The sequence below is a fragment of the Pseudonaja textilis genome, chromosome 10 (assembly GCF_049901715.1).
Source record: "Pseudonaja textilis isolate UNSWEBS1 chromosome 10, rPseTex1.2, whole genome shotgun sequence".
NCBI lineage: Eukaryota > Metazoa > Chordata > Lepidosauria > Squamata > Elapidae > Pseudonaja > Pseudonaja textilis.
In genome coordinates, this window is record NC_141999.1 from 23,223,787 (window position 1) to 23,247,244 (window position 23,458).

Sequence of the window (23,458 nt, forward strand, 5' to 3'; positions counted from 1 at the left end):
GGCTAGCAGATGAGAACAGATGGCTTGGGAGAAAGAGATGAAGTTTGCAGCATTGTAATTAGGAAGGGGTTTTTGTGTGTGTGTGTGGTATCTTAGCCTGCTGCGAAGAGGGTGGGGTGACCAGAGCCCTGCCCTTGTCAGGCCAGGAAGCCCCTCCCCCGCCCCCTCCAGGGTCTCCTTGGCACACCACCTGCATTTTGTCTTCACCTGTGGGAAGCGTGGGCCATTCAGGCGCCTCGGCTTCTGGCGAGGGGAAATCACCCCACGTCTGGGAAGGAGGCGGAGCCAGAGTTCCTTGCATTGCATAAGTCACACAACAGCGTATCTCCTGGGGGACGGAGGTGTGTGTGTGTGTGTGTGTGCGTGTGTATTCGTGCATGTGCGCCTCAGGCTGTTGACATCCAGGAATCCAATTTTGCGGAGGGCTCGAAACCTGTATTGTGACCAGCTTCTTAAAAGCTGCAGGAAGCGAGGACTTGGGATTGCAAACCTTTGCCGAAAAGGAGGAAATCTAGATCTTTCTTAGGATCCCTCGAAGGAGCCCAGGCTTTGATTGATCCTGGTGAGGAGATTAAGGGGATCCGTGATGGGGTTGAACAGCTGCTCTGCAGAAAAACGGAGCAGAATTAAACCGTTGCTTTTTGGAAAGCAGACGGACAGCCAAGAACGGAGATATTGCAGGTCGACGATAAATAAAGATAAATAAAGATAAATAGATAAATAAATGGGGGAGAAAGAAGCATTGGAGGTGTCGAGGGAGGGGAATTGCCTGCCTGGAGAAGCGATGGATTCTCCTTCCGTTTGAGACCTTTCATCACAAGCAGGGAAATCACACTTAATGACCATTCGAACTTACGACGAACCTTTCCCCCCTTCAATCCCCCCAAAAGAGACGACCCTGTTTTGAAATTCTACACACAAATTCTGCTCGCACCCCTGACAGACACACCGCATTTTAGGCACCTGGCAACCAACTTGATTGACAGCAATTTGCAGCAACCAGCAGACCCATGACAGCCATTTTGGACTCCCCCAGTTTCCGGGTATCCTGCATTTGTTTAACAAACCCCACATTGGCGTAACCCCTGCCAAAGCCCTAACATTGGGCGTGGTCATGTGATCCATTTAATGACACACGTGGCATACAATGGTCATTCTGGGCTCGATCAGAGGCGTAAGTTGAAAATGACCTGTGTTGGGGAATGAGGTGTTTTGCCTCCCAAGAGAGTGCAGTTTGTCTCACTTCCAAGAGAGTTACAGTTTCTCCCTTCTCCAGCCTTTTGCCCAACATTCTCTGTGTTGCGGGCCTCCAAATGTGTGGGACCAACCCCCAGAATTTCCAGCCCTTCTGGGATTTGAGACTTGTCTAAGAAGGAAAATGTCCAATGTTCCCATTTTTGAGATTTGGAAAGGGAATGTTGTGATTTGCCGGCAGCCTGTACAGACGGCAGCAGAATCAGACAGTGGGGAAGAACGGGGACCAGTCTGGGAATTTGGGGAGGACTCGGACGAGGGTCCTGCGTCCGATGCAGAGATGGGGCCAGGACCATCTGGGAGTGGGGTGCTCCCTCCGGAGTCTGGCAGCAGCGAGGAAGAGGAACAAGGGGAGCCTGTTCCCAGTGTGTGTGCGTGCGTAGAGCTGCTAGAAGGCAAGAGCAGCTGAAACAGGGCAACACAGGAGTAAGGTTTGGAGGTGATTGCCCCTCCCATAAGGTATAAAGGACAGACAAAGGTGAAGAAACCTTTGCAGGAAGCAAGGTTGTTCGCTCTGTTCAGATTAAACCTTGAAGCTCTGTGTGGACTTTGTACTTCGGTTGGTTTTTTATAATTCATTTGCCACTCTACTTGTTGGCAACCATTCAAAGGAGATAAAGGTGGGTGCTTATCTCGAGGGACTGTTTGGAACTCATTACGGGCTGGGAATGAACATAATTCCCAGCGTTGAAATAAAACAAGAGTTGTTTTAACTAAGCGTGCGCTTAATTACGGTCTCGGGAAGCCTTGGTCAGAACAGGGAGATCGCTTTTTCCTCAGCTCAACCCACCTCACAGGGCTGTCGTGGGGAGAATAGGAGGAAGAAGGAGTACAGGCAGTCCTTGATTTACAACAATTCATTTAGTGACCGAAGGGCACCAAAAAAAAAGCAACAGATGATTGTTTTTCGCACTTATGACCGTTGCAGTATCCCCGTGGTCGCGTAATCAAAAGTCCAGGAGCTTGGATTCTTATTTATGACGGTTGTGGGCTCGTGTGATCCCGCTTTGTGACCTGACAAGCAAAGTCAATGGGGAAGAAACCAGATTTTCTGGTTAACAGCCTCATTACTAACTTAGCAGCTGCGGTGATTCACTTCACAACAGTTGCAAAAAAGGCCGTACAATGGGGGGAAAACTCATTTAACAAATGTCTCACTTAACAACTAAACACTTGGGCTGAATTAAGTCAAGGATGACCTGTATGAGTAATGTCCGCTGCCTCAAGTCACCTATAAAGTAATAAAAGGCAGGATAAAAATCGAATACATAATTTCTACTGGGAAAGAAGTGCACCAGGACTGCCGGCTAGGATTTGGATTCGAGTCCTGCATCCTGTTAGGCCAAAAGGCTAAACCTTTCAGCTTTCAGGGGTGGCTTTTTTCCTGAACGGACTTGGGAAGGATGGAAGTAGAAATATAAAATCGGCCAATTTGAAAGCAAGAAATAAAATTGGAGCCTCCGGAATTGGGGAGCTGTCCGACTCTCCGTGGTGCTGAAATGGCTCTTCCGGGAGGAAAACAACCGGCAGAGTTATTAACCCTTTATGTCCCACCTCTCCTGCCAAGGCATTCCAGACACTGCTTGTCCGAGGACCCCTGATAGATTCAGCCTCTGGAGATGATGGGACTTGTAGTTCCCCCACCTTTTGCTGGGCGACTTTGTGTTCCCGCTTCTATTTTGTCGAATACCTGGCATTGGGGTGCGCTGGCTCCCTCCACAGACCCTCCCGGGGGTCCCAGTCCCAGCTGACCAGCCCTCTCCCTCTTCCTCCTCCTCCCCTCTTCCTCCTCTTCCCTCCTTCCTCTTTCTCCTCCTCCTTCCTCTTCCTCCTCTTCCCTCCTCCTCCTCCCTCCTCCCCTATTCCTCTTCCTCCTCATCCTTCCTCCTCCCCTCCTTCCTCTTCCTCCTCTTCCTCCTCCTCCCTCCTCCCTCCTCTTCCTCCTCATCCTTCCTCCTCCTCCTTCCTCTTCCTCCTCTTCCCTCCTCCTCCCCTCTATTCCTCTTCCTCCTCCACCTCCCTCCTCCTCCTTCCTCTTCCTCCTCTCCCTCCTCCACTCCCACCTCCCTCCTCCCCTATTCCTCTTCCTCCTCATCCTTCCTCCTCCCCTCCTTCCTCTTCCTCCTCTTCCCTCCTCCTCCTCCTCCTCCTCCTCCCCTATTCCTCTTCCTCCTCCTTCCTCCTCCTCCTCCTTCTTTCTCTTCCTCCTCCTCCTCCCCTCCCCTATTCCTCTTCTTCCTCCTCCTCCTTCCTCTCCTCCTCCTCCCTCCCTTCTCTCCTCCTCCCCTCTTCCTCCTCCTCCTCCCCGCCTCCCTCCAGCCCTCGCTGCCTCCCCCAGAGGCGGGCTCTCTCGGCTGCGAGCGAGGCACGCGGGCGGGCGGGCGGGCTGGCTGGCTGGCTGGGGCCGCTTCTCTGCCAGCAGCCGCTCTCCCGGGGCTCCTATCTCGGGGGGTTCCCCCCTCCCGCCTTGCCGGCCGCCCCACTTGAGCCACCCGCCCGCATGGCCGAGAAGTGACCCAGCTCGGCTCAGCCATCGGGGTGGAGGCAAGGGGCTTGGAAGGTAAGTGGCGGTCGCCGCGGTTGGCGGGGCTCGATCCTGTTTTCCCCGGGGCTGGGCTTTAAGCTCAGCTCCAGCCCAGCCCTTTCGCCGGCTGCCCAGCCTAGCCCTCCGCAGCCCTGTTGGGGTTCCGCTCGGACCCCACCTCTCCAGCCCTGGGCTGGGCTGGGTCACCCCCGGAGCTCCCTCCGTCTCCTCCTTGCAGGGGGATCCCCACCCGGGCTACAACGGGGGTGGGAGCAAAATCGAGGGAGGGAGGGAGGGAGAGAGAGAGGGAGGGAGGGCTTTAACCCCCATCGAGGAACTGTTGACCAGTTAGGACCGAGACCCAGCTGGGGTTTACAAAGAGGAGGGTAGGAAAGAGAGGGGTCTCCTCCCTCCCTCCCCCCCCCCTCCCCCAATGGGAAAGAACCAACTCAAAGGAGCAAGCAACGCCAACCTTCTCCCCTTATATCCTGTTGTTGTTGTTGTTGTTGTTCTTGTTGTTGTTGTTGTTGTTGTTGTTATTATTATTATTATTATTATTATTATTATTATTATTATTATTATTATTATTATTATTATCATCATTATTTTCACCTCCTTCTCTGTCTCCCTGGGTGTCTCCTAGGCATCGGGTTAGGACAGTTGCTATAGACACAACTTCCGAGGTGCTGAGAAGATCGATTTCCACCTCTTTCCCGCGGTACGGGCGGGGCAGGGGCGGGGGGGGAGGGGGCGAATAGACCTCCAGCCTTATCCCCCACCCGTCCCTCTCACCAGCCTCAAATTGTTTTGTGGTTCGCCGGGCCAACGGAATGGGGCAGGGGGCGAAGGCACGAACGATGGGGTTTGGGGGGGCCGGGGGGGGGTGGGGGGGGGAGAGGAAGGGTGATGCGTCGAGCAAGCATACCTTTAAGGGGTCCTGTATACATCCATGCAGGGAAATAGCTGCCTCTGGGAATTGGCAGAGGGGGGTTGAATCTCCTCCACCCCACCCCAAAAAAGTTGCAAATATGGGTCTCTGGGGGAGCTCGGTGGCCCGGCAGGTTTCTGAAACGTCGAAGATGTAGGAATAGCAACGCAGGCTGCCCGTTAAATGCCTTTAAAGCGACGTGTATTTTCGTCTTGAGCAGCTTCCATCCAGATTCCTGGAGTTTTCAACAACCAATGGATGTGAGGAAGAGGGGAGGAGGAAGAAGAGGGAGGAGGAAGAGGAAGGAGGGGAGGAGGAGGAAGAGGAGGAGGAGGAAGGAGGAAGGAGGAAGGAGGAAGAGGAAGAGGGAGGAGGAGGGGAGGAGGGAGTAAGAGGGAGGAGGAAGAGGAAGGAGGGGAGGAGGAGGAAGAGGGGAGGAGGAAGGAGGAAGAGGAGGAGGAAGAGGGGAGGAGAAGGAAGAGGAAGAGGGAGGAGGAGGGAGGAGGAGGAGGAGGAAGAGGAAGGAGGAGGAGAAAAAGGAAGAGGGTGGAGGGAGGAAGAAGAGGAAGGAGGGGAGGAGGAAGAGGGGAGGAGGGAGGAGGAAGAGGAGGAAGGAAGAAGAGGGAGGAGGAAGAGGAAGGAGGGAGGAGGAGAGGAAGGAGGGGAGGAGGAAGGAGGAGGAGGAGGAGGAAGAGTGGAGCAGGGAGGAGGAGGAAGGAAGAGAAAGAGGGAGGAGGAGGAAGGAGGAGGAGAGAGATATGTTTGGTTTTCGTTTTGTTTTGTTTTTTGTTTTAAATCTCAATTGTCCATCTTTTGGCCTCCGGGTGCCCGGATTCCAAGCTTGGCAGGATACACCGGCTGTTGGGGTTCCAAACTGAAGCAGGCTGGAAAGTGACCAGAAAAGTATTCTTATCCTTAGCAGAAGTTCCTTAGCTTATATCAAGCAGACATTATAGACGTTGCTTACTATGATATTGTGAAAATCAGGAAATCTGCTGAATCTAAGTCTAAGTCTAGGCTGCGGGTGCTTGAGCAGGCAATGTCCCTGTGTGGGAGCCTCCTTCGTTGGAAAAAAAAAAAAGGAGAAGGGTGGAATTGCAGAAATCCTTCCAAACCATGACACCTCTCGGCTGCACCAGAGAAGGGAGGGAGGTGTTGGATGGGGGGGGGAGGGGGGAGGATGTTTTCTGGCTTTGAAGTCTCTTCAAGTGCCTAAAATGGTCGTCTTGTGGGGTTTTGTGCTGTCATCTGCCCACAAGGAGGGTGTGTGTGTGTGTGTGTGTGTGTGTGTGTGTGTGTTTGACAGGGATTATTTTCATCCCTCTATCAAACAACCAGTGGATGTGAGGAAGAGGGGAAGAAGAGGGGAGGAGGAAGAGGAAGGAGGAGGAAGAGGAAGGTCTTCCACCTGGTGTTCTCCAGATGTAGGGAATCCAGGTTGTCCTGGACTTACGACTGCCATTGAGCCCCCCACACACACACATTTCTGTCGCTAAACCAGAGTGACTTTTGCTCCTTTATTATTATTTTTTAACGGCCTTTTCTTGCCATGTTTGTGACAGGCACCCCTGCAGTTGATAAGTTAGCAACTTCCCCCGTCACTTGGCTGTTCAGAAGGTTGCCAAAAATACAAACCAGGTTGCCGAGCGTCTGAATGTTGATCACACGGCCGTTTGGGGGAGGCTGCGACCATCGTAAAGTGTGACAGGCGGTCCTAAGCCATTTTATTTTACAGTGCCGCTGTAACTTGGAACGGTCACTAAACCGACCGTTGTAAACCAAGGATTACCTCTCCGTGCCTTGAAGTCTTTCTTAGCGAAGACAGGAAAGAGGTTTATGCGCTATAACTTGGTCCTCAACACCAATAAGACCAAGGAGCTTATACTGGACTCTAGAAGGAGCAGATCAGACCTCCAGTCCTGGCTTCTCAGTGGAGACCGAGGGGAGCAAGGGGCCAGTTTTAAGTTTCTGGGTGTTACCCTAAAAGAGGACCTGACCTGGGGGGCTCACATTGCAGCCCTGGTCAAAAGGGCCCAGCAGAGATTAGACACCTGAGGTTTCTCAGGAAACAACAACTGAATGGAAAACTGCTGGTGACCTTCTACCGCTGCACAGGGGTGGGATTCAAAAATTTTAACAACTGGTTCTATGGGCATGGTTTAGGTGGTGGGAGTGGCTTGGTGGTCATGTGACTGGGTGTATATGGCTTGGTGGTCATGTGACTGGGTGGACGTGGCTTGGTGGTCATGTTATTGGCTGGGCGTGGCCAACTCAACATCACTCACATCGAGGCACGCCTCTCCTCGCCTGGCCTCTCATGACAGTGGGGATGTTGCAACAGTCATGAGTGTGAAAAATGGTCATAAGTCACTTTTTTCAGTGCCATTGTAACCTTGAATGGTCACTCCACACAAGCAAAGTACCAGCAAAGGAGGGGGAAAAAAACTCCAGAGAAGTTCCTGAGACAGGAAGTCCAGTCCTGCCAAGACTGTAATAAGGGTTAATGGAGAGGCAGTTTCTGTAAGCAACACCAGAATGTTTCCTTCCTGCCTTCCTTACAGAATTAGCCCAGTAATTTCTTCTAACAACCGGTTCTCTGAACTGCTTAGAATTAAAACAACCGTTTCTAGCAAATAGGTGTGAACTGGTAGAATCCCACCCCTGCTGTTGCACCAGAGAGAGTATCTTAACTTACTGCACCTGTGTATGGTTTGCCAATTGCAAACATAGGACAGCACTCCAGAGGGTTAAAGTCATTGCCCAGAAGATCATGGGTTGCCCTCTCCCCTCTTTGGAAGAGCTTTAGAGCTCCCACCGCCTTAAGAAAGTTCAAAACATTCTCCAAGATCCATCTCATCCTGGGCACCCCCTTTTTTTAAAGTATTACCATCTGGCAGACGGTACAGAACAATAATAAAAACAAGGACAAACAGGCTGAAAAACAGCTTCTATCCCAGGGCAGTAACTCTGTTGAATTCTACTGAGTAGTGCAATATTAATGCCATATCAGGGGTTTTCAATTCAATGCATAGAATGCGAAGGAGGTGTGTTTGCGTGTTATTTTTACACTTATAATGTATATTGAAGATGGCGTTTAATGCCATCGTACGAGGTGCAATGCCAATCAACTAAACTAAACTAACTAATGGGCCTGTCCCATTTCTCACACAAGATGTGGCAGTGAAGCCAAAGTGCCCGACTGGTTTTGTAAACAGGGTAATAGAATTGGGAGGGACTAAGCACTGCCTGAGCATTGAAACCTTGGACATATTCTGGTTCAACCCCTTGCACAAGCAGGAGACCCTATAACCCGTGACGGGGAACCTCTGGCAAGCATGCCGGAAGTGGCACGCAGAGCCATTTCTGCCGGCACATGAGAGGTCGCCCGGAAGAGCCCTACTACGTATCCGCGCACACACCTCTCGCCAGCCAACTGATTGTCGGCATTTCACCATGGGTGCAGCACGCACACTTTAGGAAAAGGTTAGCCATCACTGCCCTATACCAGGGTGGAGTTTTTGATTCAGCAGAGAGATTCTCATTCTGCCCAGAGAGAGAAATATCTGCCTCTCCCTTGGATCGAATTCACGGCCTCCTCCTCCTCTGGTCAGATACCAAAGTACCATCCCAAAGACTGAATGTCCCTTACTCCAGGATTGTAGCTATTCAGCGGGGGGGTGAGAACTGATTAGTCTTCCCATAACTCAGCAAAGGCTACGAAGGAGCCAAATCCGTGGGGTGGTTTATCTTGTTCAATGCCTCATTAAATTAGGAGGAAACATCCCAAAAGACCTGATAACCACCCCAGGTGGTTTTAAAGGAGATTCCCTGTTTAGGGGCAGTCTATCGGATTAAGGTTCTTCAAAAAGGAAAAAGCAGGCTCAACATTCATCGCCCTGCCCAACCTGGGAATATCCTGAAACAAACTTTGGGAGACAGACAATCTTCACTTTGAGTCTGTGTTTGTGCATCCTCATGGATCGCTTCTAAAACTTATAGGCGCACATGCTAGTAGAACTGGTTTGGTCTAGTGGTGAAAGCTAAAAACCAGGAGACGGCGAGTTCTAGTCCCACCTTAGACATGAAAGCTGGCTGAGTGACTATTAGCCAGTCACCAGGAGACAGGGAGTTCTACTCCCATTTTAGGCATGAAAGCCAGCTGGGTGACTTTGGACCAATCACCAGGAGACAGGAAGTTCTAGTTCCACTCCAGGCATGAAAGCCAGCTGGGTGACTTTGGACCAATCAGCAGGAGACAGTGAGTTCTAGTTCCACTCCAGGCATGAAAGCCAGCTGGGTGACTTTGGACCAATCAGCAGGAGACAGTGAGTTCTAGTTCCACTCCAGGCATGAAAGCCAGCTGGGTGACTTTGGACCAATCACCAGGTGACAGTGAGTTCTAGTTCCACTCTAGGCATGAAACCAGCTGGCTGACTTTGGATCAGTCCCCCCTTCTCTCTCTCAGCCCAGCTAACCCCACAGGTTGTGAAGAAAACAGGAAGAGGAAGCTATATTACAGTTGTTCACTAGTTACTCATAAAACAATAAAGACAGGATATAATAAATAAAGAAGACACAATCTACTTGATAAGATAATCTCATTCAAACGCCACTTCTTAAGTCCGGTCCTTCAAGTATCTGGGAACGCACTCCTGTGCTTTCTCCACCCCACCCCAAAGGAGGAAACCGAACCATGCAGGGCGTGAGTAATTTTACACCAACTACCTTTCTACTCCAAGAGACAGATATCCTTAGTAACAAGTCCCAATCTGCTTCGGAAAAACACACACACACACACACACACAGATGAGTCCGTGCAAGCATTAAAACGTGGAAGAGATCTATCCCACACCTTTCTCTGCCATCAGAAAAGACACTTACCCTGCCCTGCTTGCTGTCGTACAGTATTTGTAACCCCTTCCCATATTTTCCCCAGTGAAAGTCCCCTGTTTTCTTTGCCTCCCCTGCTGTGGCTTGTCAAATTCTCTCTTTTGTGATCTCCTGAAGCTTCCCTCTTTCTGCAAACTGTAAAATTATCTTCCCACAGACGAACAGGCAACACCCAGAATGAATTGATAGATATTTGTCCCTGGGCTGGCTGTGATCCAATTTGCCACCTTATTCCACTACGGAAAGGGAAGAGACACGCGCAAAAGACATTCTGGCAAACGACAAAATGTCAGCTTTTATTTTTCCTGCCTCTGAAAATTAAACTGGAGCCCTGGAGATGCTACAGAACTTACGTGGGGCAGAGTGCCCCCAATCCCCACTAGAATGCATTTTGCATTTCCCAACCGTACGTATTCAAAATTCATCGTTCTCTGAATATTGGTGTTTCGTTTTAAGATATAACGGTGCTGGATAGAATAAGGAAAAGTCTGTCCAAATATTTATGGAAATGAGATCTCCAGAAGTTTTAGGAAAAGCAAAAAAGAAAATTGCAAATAGAAATGCATATGTTTGAAGTAACCTGTACCCGAGTGCATTAAAATATTAATGCAAAAAACAACAGCCTGAACGGTGGGTATTTGGACCGATTTCATACAAATGAGAAACTCCAGGAAACAGAAAAAGCGTCTCCTTTTCTGAATGCAGATTTTCTGGTTTGTTTGGGGTTTTTTTTTTTTAATGCCTAAAACCGTTTATAATATGGCATCTTTGTAGATGCAACATTGTAGGCATATATCATATTTCAAAATTTAAACACGCAGACGTTCCCAGTGTCCCCCTCTCCCTTCCTCCAGTCCTGTAATTTGCCATCCTGGTCACCAAAGAAGAAGTGATGTTGGCAGGAGTCCAGATTTAAAGTTGTATTTTTGGCATGGTGATAACTGCAAGGTTATGGGTTAAGTTTCTCTAAGAAAGCGTTCTGGTCTAAAATCTGTTCATAAAAAATGGAATGCTGACCTTGCTAAAGCTGCCATCTCTTTTGAGGCTTTTTATGTATATGAAGAAAAGTTGCAGGACTTGGATTTGGCTAATCTAAAGAAACAAAGGCCTAGTGGGCGGGGACGTGATAACAGGTTCCAATATTTGAGGGGCTGCCATAAAGAAGAGGAAGGGGTCAGCCTCTTCTCCAAAGCCCCTGAAGGCAGGACAAGGAACAATGGATGGAAACTAATCGAGGAGAGAAGCAACTTAGAACTCAGGAGAAATTTCCTGACAGGGAGGGAGGACAATGAACCAGCTTGTCTCCAGAAATTGTAAGTGCTCCATCACTGGAGGTTTTTGATTGACCCAAAAAGTCACCCAGCCAGCATTCATGGCTAAGGTGGGATTAGAACTCAACATCTCCTGGGTGATTGGCCCAAAGTCACCCAGCTGCCTTTCATGCCTAAGGCAGGACTAGAACTCCCCATCTCCTGGTGATTGGCCCAAAGTCACTCAGCTGGCTTTCATGCCTAAGGCAGGACTAGAACTCCCCATCTCCTGGGTGGTTGGCCCAAAGTCACCCAGCTGGCTTTTGTGCCTAACACAGGACTAGAACTCCCAGTCTCTTGGTGATTGATCCAAAGTCACCCAGCCAGCTTTCATAACGAAGGCAGGACTAGAACTCACATTCTCCTGTTTATGGACCCAAAGTCACCCAGCCAGTTTCCATGCCTGAGGCATGGGAATTAAAGTCCGCAGATATTAAGTTCATTGGCTATCTAGGGAATTCTGGGAGTTGAAGCCCACTCCTCTCCAAGTTGCCAAGTTGGAGAAACGCTGTCTTAATAGGAGCAATGCATCTATCGCTGATGTTCTTTGCACATTGATTCTAGACAGATATGTGTGCAAGAGCGTAGGCTGTGTAAAGTGGGCGGGCCCAAAGGAGTTCCCTAGCAACTGTTTCTAGCGGCAGAGATGACGTGAGTTGGGATCGTTCAATTGGAGCCCATCACTGTCCCTTTAGCATGGGATGCTGATCCCCTCTTGGGAGCACATGTGAGACGAGCCGGCCATGTGCTTTGTCTAGGAATAATGTCCGTTTCTCCCACACGGAACACACAGCTCTCAAGAGGGTATTAAATTCCACCCCTCTCTAATGAGGCTTTATTGACCTGCAATGCATTTGGAAGCCCGCCTGTGAATTAATGAGAAAAGGCCTATTTAATTTTGACTAATTTTCTCCCTTGCCTTGCCGATTTGCGGTAATTCAGACGTCTGCTAATCCCCATGTACTTCCAAAGAGGGGAAGGGAATGATTGTCATCTAAAGACTTTTTCTTCCGGAAGGCCACAATAAATGTTAGTATTGATTTTGGGCACATCCATCCGCAAGAACTTCTAAACAATAAGAGGAAATGGTTTGACTTCTAACTTTTGGTTTCTTCCCCCACTTGGAAGGACCTCTGTGCACTATTTTCCAAAAGAAGAATATTGTCCTAGAACAAAAATAAAGAGACATTTCAGCTTTGTATAGTGGGAAAAGTGTCTGGCCATTCACCAGGAGACTGTGAGTTCTAGTTTTGCATGAGGCATGAGAGCTAGATGTGACTTTGGGCCATTCACCAGGAGACTGTGAGTTCTAGTTTTTCATGAGGCATCAAAGCTAGTTGTGACTTTGGGCCATTCACCAGGAGACTGTGAGTTCTAGTTTTGCATGAGGCATGAGAGCTAGATGTGACTTTGGACCATTCACCAGGAGACTGTGAGTTCTAGTTTTGCACTGAGGCATGAAAGCTAGATGTGACTTTGGGCCATTCACCAGGAGACTGTGAGTTCTAGTTTTGCATGAGGCATCAGAGCTAGTTGTGACTTTGGGCCATTCACCAGGAGACTGTGAGTTCTAGTTTTGCATGAGGCGTGAGAGCTAGATGTGACTTTGGGCCATTCACCAGGAGACTGTGAGTTCTAGTTTTGCATGAGGCATCAGAGCTAGATGTGACTTTGGGCCATTCACCAGGAGACTGTGAGTTCTAGTTTTGCATGAGGCATCAGAGCTAGTTGTGACTTTGGGCCATTCACCAGGAGACTGTGAGTTCTAGTTTTGCACGGGCATGAGAGCTAGATGTGACTTTGGGCCATTCACCAGGAGACTGTGAGTTCTAGTTTTGCATGAGGCATCAGAGCTAGTTGTGACTTTGGGCCATTCACCAGGAGACTGTGAGTTCTAGTTTTGCACGGGGCATGAGAGCTAGATGTGACTTTGGGCCATTCACCAGGAGACTGTGAGTTCTAGTTTTGCATTAGGCATGAGAGCTAGATGTGACTTTGGGCCATTCACCAGGAGAATGAGAGTTCTAGTTTTGCATGAGGCATGAAAGCTAGATGTGACTTTGGGCCATTCACCAGGAGACTGTGAATTCTAGTTTTGCATTAAGCGTGAAAGCTAGATGTGACTTTGGACCATTCACCAGGAGACTGTGAGTTCTAGTTTTGCATTAGGCATGAGAGCTAGATGTGACTTTGGGCCATTCACCAGGAGACTGTGAGTTCTAGTTTTGCATTAGGCATGAAAGCTAGATGTGACTTTGGGCCATTCACCAGGAGACTGTGAGTTCTAGTTTTGCATTAGGCGTGAAAGCTAGATGTGACTTTGGGCCATTCACCAGGAGAATGAGAGTTCTAGTTTTGCATGAGGCATGAGAGCTAGATGTGACTTTGGGCCATTCACCAGGAGACTGTGAGTTCTAGTTTTGCATTAGGCATAAAAGCTAGATGTGACTTTGGGCCATTCACCAGGAGACTTTCAGTTCTAGTTTTGCATGGGCATGAAAGCTAGATGTGACTTTGGGCCATTCACCAGGAGACTGTGAGTTCTAGTTTTGCATGAGGCATGAGAGCTAGATGTGACTTTGGGCCATTCACCAGGAGACTGTGAGTTCTAGTTTTGCATGAGGCATGAGAGCTAGATGTGACTTTGGGCCATTCACCAGGAGAATGAGAGTTCTAGTTTTGCATGAGGCATTAAGCTGACTGGGTGATTTTGAGCCAGTCGCTCTCTCTCAGCCCAACCCACCTCACGGGACTGTTGTTCTGGTCAGGAAAATAGGAAAAGAAAGGAGCATTAAATACAATCACCGCCTAGAAAGGACTCACCTCTTTTCAGTGCCGTTGTCTCTGAGCTGGGAAGCCACTTCCCAACCGGGCCAAAAGGTGGAATGGTGGGCCTTTTCTGGGATATGCCACAGTGCCCCCCCTCAACGTTTGCTGGTTGCAAACCCACCAACCAGGGGCTGACAGGAGGCAGCCAATAGGATTCCAGCTGGGGCCCTTAAAACAGGTCTGCCTTGATCTCACCTGTTGGGCCATGTTCCTGTTTGGCCCCCCCTCTTCTTTGTCCCTTTCACCTGTCCAAAAACCCCTGGCAGACCCACTCTCCTTCCCCAAAGAGTCGGTTGCTGCCTTAACACACCATCTGAATTCCCAGCCTTGAATGTGCCACTGTGTGTGTGTGTCAGTGTGTGTCTGTGTGCTTGTATTAGTCATGAAGGCAGCTTAAGGCAGTTATTAAGAAGTAGCAAACCCTCAATCGGAAAGGGGAGACATGTTAATTCAAGGCCCATTGTTGTCCTCTGGTAGAACGAGACTCCCGGATCTTTTAATTGGTGTTTCACCCAGATACACTTAATGAGGCTATTATGTTAATTACAGGAATGTTTATGTTGGAAACTAGAAGTCCTGGTTTCTCCTTCCTGGAAACGAGGAAGGCTAGAGACTTCTTTCTACCTTCAGCTCCTGAAATGCTGGACAGCTCCCAAAATCCCGAATAGCTCCCGAAATGCTGGTTATTTCCTGAAATGCTGGACAGCTCCTGAAATGCTGATCAGCTCCTGAAATACTGGACAGCTCCCAAAATCCCGAATAGCTCCTGAAATGCTGGACAGCTCCTGAAATGCTGATCAGCTCCTGAAATACTGGACAGCTCCCAAAATCCCGAATAGCTCCTGAAATGCTGGACAGCTCCTGAAATGCTGATCAGCTCCTGAAATACTGGACAGCTCCCAAAATCCCGAATAGCTCCTGAAATGCTGGACAGCTCCCGAAATGCTGGATAGTTCCTGAAATGCTGGACAGCTCCTGAAATGCTGGACAGCTCCCCAAATCCCACATAACTCCCGAAATGCTGGACAGTTCCCCATGGCAGACATCTGAGTAAACATCTGGTATGACTTGATTGCTTATTGTACCCTATGACTATTATTAAGTGCTGTATCTTATGATTCTTGACACTTGACGAAGGTGTCTTTTCTTTTATGTACACTGAGAGCGTATGGACCAAGACAAATTCCTTGCGTGTCCAATCACACTTGGCCAATAAAAAAGAATTCTAAACCAACATGATCTAAACCTACACGTGCCAGAGAACATGGATTCGTAGCATTATAGAATCCTAAGGCTGGAAGGTACCAATCTAACCACCCCCCTGCCCAATGCAGGGGTCTTTACACCAATAGTTGTGCCATCTTTTCTTGAAAATCTCCAACAATGGAGCAGCCACGACTCTGGGAGGCAAGCTGTCCCGTCAATTAACTCTTTTCCCTGTCAGGAAATTCCTCCTTATTTCCAATCTGGATCTCCCTCTGACCAGCTTCCATCCATTGCTTCTTATCCTATCTTTAGCGTAAATCAAGCCCCTTTCCTCTAATGGATATGTATTCGAAGATGCTGTCATGTCTCCCCTAAGCCTTTCTCTATCCATTAGGCTAAACGTACTTACTTTTTTCAGCCATGGTAGTGGCAGTGGTTACATTGCAGCATTGCAGCTAACTCTGCCCACTGCCTGGAGTTCGATTCTGTCAGGCTCGAGGTTGATTCAACCTTCTGTCCTTCCGAGGTCGGTCAAATGAGGACCCAGATAGTTGGGGTCATAATGCTGATTCAGTACAACCACTTAGAGTGGGTTGTAAAGCTCTAGGAAGCAGTATATAAGTCTGTGCTATTGCTCTGCCTTTTCCTCTTCCTTCCTGCCTCCCTCCAATGGTGCACAGTGGTTAGAATGCAGTATTGCGGGCTAACTCTGCTGATTGCCAGCAGTTCGATCCTGACCGGCTCGAGATTGACTCAGCCTTCCGTCCTTCCGTGGTCAGTAAAATGATGACCCAGATTGTTGGGGGAATAATGCTGATTCAGTAAACTGTTTAGAGAGGGTTGTAAGCACTGTGAAATAGCCCATAAAGTCTATTGCTATTCATCATGCAAATTTAGCCTTCACACTCCTGAATTCCCAGCTCAGGATGGCCTGTTTGTTGCATTTCAAAGGGATTCTTTGGAAAGCTCTATCTCACCTGGCAGCCCGGGAGCCGGCTATCCAACAGACAGAATGGCTCATTTTATATTTCTGGTTTCTAGCAGCCCATTAAAACATACCCTGCAGAGTTGCACATTGCCGAGTGATTCTTCTAACCCTTGAATGGGAGAGTTATATCTTCTAAGCCTTTCGTTGGAGGGTGGCAGAATATCTGGCCCTGTTCCGCAATTTGGAGACCTCCTAAAAGTTGTACAAGGATGGTAGAAAGGCTCCTTGGCTTCGACTTGGCCTTTCTCTTCAGCACATCTAATTGGTCCATTGCACGATCCCCCTTCCCCCAAGCTTCTCAGTCTTCATTCAGGTCGTCCTCAACTTACGATCACAATTTTCTGTTCCTAAGCGAAACGTGTGTGGCAAGAAAGATCACACACTGGGACAAAACCCTCTGATTTTGTCCCCCGTTTATGACCGTTCTTTGCTTATGAGCGAATTGCTGCCGTTGTGTTCAACGAATAACACCGTTGTTTAGCGAATTTGACCTCCCCGTTGACTTTGCTTGTGATGAAGTCTCGAAAGTTGATCACATGACCTGGGCAAGAAAGGAAGAGAGAAATAGACAGATAGACAAACAGACATGAAAGAGACAGATAGATAGACAGACAGACAAGAATGAAAAAGAAAGAAGAAAGAAGGAAGGAAGGAAGGAAGGAAGGAAGGAAGGAAGGAAGGAAGGAAGGAAGGAAGGAAGGAAAGAAAGAAAGAAAGAAAGAAAGAAAGAAAGAAAGAAAGAAAGAAAGAAAGAAAGAAAGAAAGAAAGAAAGAAATAGACAGACAGGCATGAAAAAAAGAAAGAAAAATAGAAAGAAAGAAAATAGAGAAGATGAGATGAGATGAGATAGAAAGATATAGATATTTGATGGTTGATTTTCTTGGACCATTTACAACTAAGTAGTGGTGTCCTTAACTAAATGGAATATTATTTACCAAAACTCTTGAACCGCAATTGCTAAAAGCAGCTTTACTTTAGAACAAGACGGTAGAATCACACTTTGCAGCCTAAATATGAGTTGGGTGCCTACCTTTTTGGTCACGTGACCATGAGGATGTTGAAATAGTCATAAGTGTGAAAGTCATAAGTCCCTTTTTGCAGTGCCATTGTAACCATGAATGGTCACTGTTGTAAGTAGAGAACGACTTGTATTGGGCAGGATATGGAGGCCAGTATTATTTAAACCGGGGGTGTCCAACCTTGGCAACTTTAAGACTGGTGGACTTCCTTACTTCCGATTGGCTGGAAAATTCTGGGAATTCGGTGCCATTGTCACTTTAAAAAGTCATTAAATCATCCTCTTTTTTCCCCCATAAATTTTTATTCTTTAAAAACCAAAAATACAGAACTCTCATTTCCATTAACAGTGTTTGTGTCATTGTATATACATGTTTCTTGTTTTGTGACTGTACATCATTTTAATCTTTATTCTTCACCCATTCATACCACCTATCCCATATCGTATAATATTCTCGATCATCCTTGCCTCTTAATTCCATAGTGAATTTGTCTAGCTCTGCACAATCCATTATTTTTTGAATTAAAGCTTCATCTGGTGGTATTTTAATGCTCTTCCAACTTTGTGCAAAGGTGATTCTTGCTGCCGTTAAGATGTGTACAATAATATATCTTTTCTCCTTGCCTCAAATTCCCTTTAATCGTACCTAATAGAAAGATTTCTGGTGCCAGATTCAATCTATAATTTGTAATTTCAAAAAGCCATCTCCGTATCTTCTTCCAATATTTTTTAACCTCTATACATTGCCACCACATATGGAAAAAGGTTCCCATTTTTTATTTTCATTTCCAGCATTCCGGTTTTATATTTGGATACATTTTCGCCAGTCTTGCCGGCGCTAAGTGCTATCTACAAAACATTTTATATTGGTTCTCCTTAAATGCCATCGACAAAGTCAGCTTCCAGTTCTCGGTCCAAGTCTTTTCCCACTCATCCAAATTTATATTATGGCCTACGTTTTTCACCCAGGTAATCATAGATCCCTTGACAATCATCCTCTTTTAATGACCCCATAATCCCTTGCAGTGGGATGGAGTCTGGGCAACTGAATGGAGCTGAGTCTTTACTGGCCAGATGCCCTTCCTGTTACCAATGCAGAGTTTTATTTTTTTTTTAAATGTCATTAAATGAATGGTTGTCCTTTTGTTGATTGTCGGTGTTGGCTAATCGCAAGAAGCTAAACGGAGTTGCCTCCAGAAGTTGTGGCTGCTCCAACAACTGGAAGTTTTTCAAGAAGAGATTGGACAGCCCTTTGTCTGAAAAAAATAGCCATAGTGTCATGACCCTGGTGGAGACTGACTCTGAGTAAGAGGAGGAACAGCCGACAGGGAGTGGAAGTGTGGCTCCGTAGCTGGTGGAGGAGGCTGGGGAAGGGCAGAGGCCGGCTGGGCAGTCAGAGGAGGACCCAGGCCCATCCCCTCTTCATCCTAGGGCACACAGGGAGGAGAGGATAAGGGAGAGATGTGGCCTACTTGGGAGGAGAGGGCCTTGATCCTCTTCGTGGGCTGCAGCTGTGACAGCTGAATAAGAGGACGGACATGCGTACGGGCGAACGCTGGAAACAAAGCATGGAAATATCTCTAGTTTATGGTTCCTCTCTGAGTTTGGCATCCTTCCCAGTGTGTGTTCAGTTATCTGTGGGCGTCCTCCAGCCCTTACCTTGCCTGGTTTGTGTTGCTTTTTCCCCTTCTTCTTGTAACTGTTTGTGTGGGAGTTTTTTTGTCTTCCGTCAAGGATATTCGGAGCCTGGAAGCAAAGTGAAGGAATAAAAGGGGCTTCACCTGTTTTCTGTGACTGTGTTTGTTTTGTATCCCACCCTGGGTCATCACACCTAGGGTCTCCCTGCCCTGAGCAGAGGGGGTTGGACTAGAAGACCTCCGAGGTCCCTTCCAACCCCGTTCCTCTTTTATTTGGTTACAGCGTCCCTCATGCTTCTCCTTCTTTTTATATCCCCGCGTTTAGCATCCTTTTTATAGTTCAGTTGCTACGGGAACAGCAGCGTTGCTACGGCTTGAGCACAGCAGTGATTGCAAAAGCTGGCCTTCCAAAGAAGGTGCAGATGGGGTTGGCACAGACGTGACGTTCCCGGCTGATAAAGGGTGGGCACGCGCACACACACACACACACACACACACACACACACATCCCAAGACAGGGATCTCCAACCTTAGCAACTTTGGAGCCTTGGAGGACTTTAACTCCCAGAATCCTGGGAATTGAAGTCCTCCAGGTTTAAAGTTGCCAAGGTTGGAGACCTCGGCACCAGGAATTCGCTTTTGATGCAAGTCAGTTCCTTCTTAGTGATGTGGTTCGGCACATGGATCCCAGGGAACTGAGCTCATTTGAAAGCGTGCGGTGTCCTTCATTCTCCGGAATAATATTTTTTGCATTGATTTATTTTATTTTATTTTTTGCAAAGAAGGGTGAGTCGGCTCTCTTCGGCTCAAAAGTGTGTCAGCAGATCAGAGAAAAAACACATCTTTACCCTCTGCTTGTTCGTTGGGAGACAGTCTGATTTTCCTAAACGAAAGGTGTAAGTCAACGATTAAAAAGAAAATCAGGTCATCAGGGAAGTAAAAATAATAATAATAATAATAAAAGAGACGGGGACACCCCCATCTCATCCATGCCTCACCCTTTAAAAAAAACATATTTATTTATGTTTCATATTTCCAAACCTGCCTTCAAAGAGGAAGATAAATATCTGTGCAAAAGATGTAAAATAGATAGATGAAATACGTATGCAAAATATGTGAAACATATAGATAAAATACATGTGCAGAAATGTAAAATATATCAGTAAAAAACATATGCAAAATATGTAAATATATAGGTAAAATACATATGCAAAATATAGAAAATGTATAGGAAAAATACATGTGCAAAATATGGAAAATATATCCGTAAAATATGTGAAATATATAGGTAAAATACGTATGTAAAGTATGTAGAATACACAGGTAAAATACATACGTAAATATGAAACATATACAGGTAATACGTGTGTGCAAAATATGGAAAATATATCAGTAAAATACATATGTAAACTAGGGAAAATATATAGGTAAAATGCATATGTTGATTGCAAATTTTGGATGGTGCCCAAATTTTAATCACAGGACTTTGAGGATGTGGCCATGTCGTAAGTATGAGGACCAGACCTAGGTTGCTTCCCTGCCCCCCAGTGCCATTATAACTCCAAACAGTCGCTAAACAAACATTGGCAAGTCAAGACTATCTATACATTTACCAGGTTTTACAAGTTTGATGGTCTCAACATTATGTGCAATTCATCCCACCCTACCAAGGAAGAGCGGGCTGGTCTAGATGACCTCTGTGGGTTTTTTTAATTACTGTTGTTGCTGTTTCCTTTGATTCGTGTCTCATTAAAGGGGGAAATCAAGATCGACCAAGGAAACCAAAAGAGAACAAAGCACATCAGGAATGAAATTTCCAAACGTCACGCACTTGAGAGTAAAATGGAATATGCTAGACAATAACTTTCAGCCTGATGTTAGTCTAATTTTACGTTGTTAAATCTTTTCTGACTTTTAAAGAAAACCAGCAGGTCATTATTAAAATCAAATTAGTATTCAGTAATCAAAACAGGATAAAGCATGAAGAGGGAGGGGGGGAGAGAGAGAGAGAGGGAGAGAGAGAGAGAGAGAGAGAGAGAGAGAGAGAATAAAAAAAAATACAGTAATTGGAGGGCAACTTTTTCATTCTAAAATGAAGGCAAAGGTTTGGGGCTCCAGCGGGTTAATCTCTTTGGGGCCACCAGAAAACTTATTTGACCTTCTGCAGAAGATCATCCTAACTGTGGCTAGACCTGAGAAAGGTGAGACTGCCCCATTGCAGTTTACAATTAACCGAGTAGGAAAGATCACACAGCCCAGGGATCCAGTGGCTTTCCTGCTTGCCACATAGCCTTGGCGTTTTGCAAATCGGCCTCAGGCTTCTGTCCTGTCCTGGTTGTGGACAAAATGAGGGGTTTCAGATCTGGTGGCCTTTTTCAGCAGGTAGTTTTGGATAAAATATCATGGGGCTCCAGCTACCAGCCCTGGACGACATCTTTGCATCTCGCTGTTTGAGGAAGTTGCACAACGTTCTCAGAGACTCTGCCCATCCTGCTCATAATCTTTGTGAACTGCTGCCTTCTGGCAGAAGATACAGAACAATTTAAAACTTGGACCACACGAGTTTTCCAACAGTTTTTATCCCAGAGCTATCATTGCACACTTAACAATGAACTTAAGGACCACCATCAGTGAGCTGTTGGACAGTATTGCTTGGTCTGTTGTGTGGACACTTGTGTTATGATCAAGGCTTCCTGAGACAATAATTAAGCCCATGCTTAGTCCAAACAACTGTTGTTTTATTTCAAGGCTGGGAATTATGTTCATTCCCAGCCAGTAATGAGTCCCAAACAGCCCCTCGAGATAAGCACCCACCTTTCTCTCCTTTGAATGGCTGCCAACAACTAAAGTGCCAAATTAACTGTAAAAAGCCAAACGAAGTACAAAGTCCACACAGAGCTTCAAGGTTTCAAACCGACCAGTACGAATGAAGTTGCTTCCTGCAAAGATTCCTGTCCCTTTGCTCCTCCTTTATGTCTGATGGGAGGGGCCGATCACTTCCCAGCCTTACTTCCAAGTCGCCCCTTTTGTCTTAATTGTTCTTGCCTTCTGACAGCTCTGTGCATACGCACACTGGAAACAGGCTCCCCTTGTTCCTCGGCCTTGCTGCTGCCAGACTCCAGAGGCTCCGGAGGCAGCACCGCACTCCCAGATGGATCCTGGCCCCATCTCTGCATCGCACGCAGGACCCTCGTCCGAGTCCTCCCCAGACTCCCGGACTGGTCCCCGTTCTTCTCCACTGTCCGATTCCGCTGCCGTCTGCACCGGCTACTGGCGAATCACAACACCTTGTGTGTTTTTAGGGGGCAGGGAATTTTGACATGAGTGTGTGTGTGTATTTGGGGATTGTCATGTGTGTGTGTATGTGTGTGTCTGTGTGTCTGTGTACCTGTTGGGTCTGGTCTCCGGGTGTTATGTGAATTTTGTTGTATGGGGAGACTGTGCACATATGTACAGTGACAATAAAGAATTCAATATCATCCAAACTGGAGTTCAAGCGGTCCTGAGCGCCTGGAGAAGGAAATGGAGCTCCCAATTTTCTCCCTGCGGCTGTCGGAGGGATTTCCCAACCAGCTTGCTTTCCCGAGGCCCCTCGGCTGGAGGAAGCCCTGAGTCAGCAGCAGTTCTCTGGCAGAAACCGGAGAAGCGGCGGGAAACATCCCATATTAGGCAGCAGCTGCTCAGCACAGGGCAAAGCCTGTTCCTCCCCCCCCCCCCAGGAGAGCCGGCGGTGGAGCGTGGAGCCACCGTCATCCAGACATATCTCAGGACACTCGAATCGAGGACAAGTAGTCCTCAACATGTGACAGATTGCTTAGCAGTTGTTCAAAAGCTGCCCAGAGATTATGAGAGGTGGGACAAATAAATTCAGTGAATAGAGTAGAGTAGGAATAGGAGAAAAAGACAGAATACAATAGAATAGAATCTTTATTGAGAGCAGAACAGAATGGAATAACAGAGTTGGAAGGGACTTTGGAGGTCTTCTAGTCCACCCGCCTGCTCAGGCAGGAAACCCCACTAGATCTCTTCTATCCTATCCTATTCCCTTTCTTATTCTATTCTATTCTATTCTATTCTATTCTATTCTATTCTATTCTATTCTATTCTATTCTATTCTATTCTATTCTATTCCATTCCATTCCAGTCTATTCTATTTTTTTTTCTATCCTATTTTCTATTCTATTCTATTCTTTTTTCTATCCTATTTTCCATTCCATTCTTGTTTTATTCTTATTCTACTCTATTATATTATATTCCATTCCATTCTATTATTGTTTTTCTGTTCTGTTCTGTTCTGTTCTGTTCTGTTCTGTTCCGTTCCGTTCCGTTCCATTCCATTCCAGTCTATTCTATTCTTTTTTCTATCCTATTTTCTATTCTATTCTATTCTTTTTTCTATCCTATTTTCTATTCTATTCCATTCCGTTCCATTCTTGTTTTATTCTTATTCTACTCTATTATATTATATTCCATTCCATTCTATTATTGTTTTTCTATTCTGTTCTGTTCTGTTCTGTTCTGTTCCGTTCCGTTCCGTTCCATTCCATTCCAGTCTATTCTATTCTTTTTTCTATCCTATTTTCTATTCTATTCTATTCTTTTTTTCTATCCTATTTTCTATTCTATTCCATTCCGTTCCATTCTTGTTTTATTCTTATTCTACTCTATTATATTATATTCCATTCCATTCTATTATTGTTTTTCTATTCTATTCTATTCTATTTATTCTATTCTGTTCTGTTCTATTCTACTGTATTCTACTCTATTCTCAATAAACATTCTTTTCTTTTCTAATCTCTTCTCTTCTTTTCTCTCCTCTCCTCTCCTCTCCTCTCCTCTCCTCTCCTCTCCTCTCCTCTCCTCTCCTCTCCTC

General features: G+C 46.7%; 1 protein-coding gene across 1 annotated transcript in view; it reads left to right on the forward strand.

Moving 5' to 3' along the window:
* The first annotated feature begins 3,751 nt into the window (after positions 1-3,751).
* Positions 3,752-23,458, forward strand: part of SLC8A2 (solute carrier family 8 member A2) — a 54,620-nt gene continuing 34,913 nt past the window's right edge. Inside the window, exon 1 of the mRNA XM_026715411.2 lies at positions 3,752-3,814. The gene's annotated coding sequence lies outside the window, so the exon portion shown is untranslated. The remainder of the gene's footprint in view (positions 3,815-23,458) is intronic.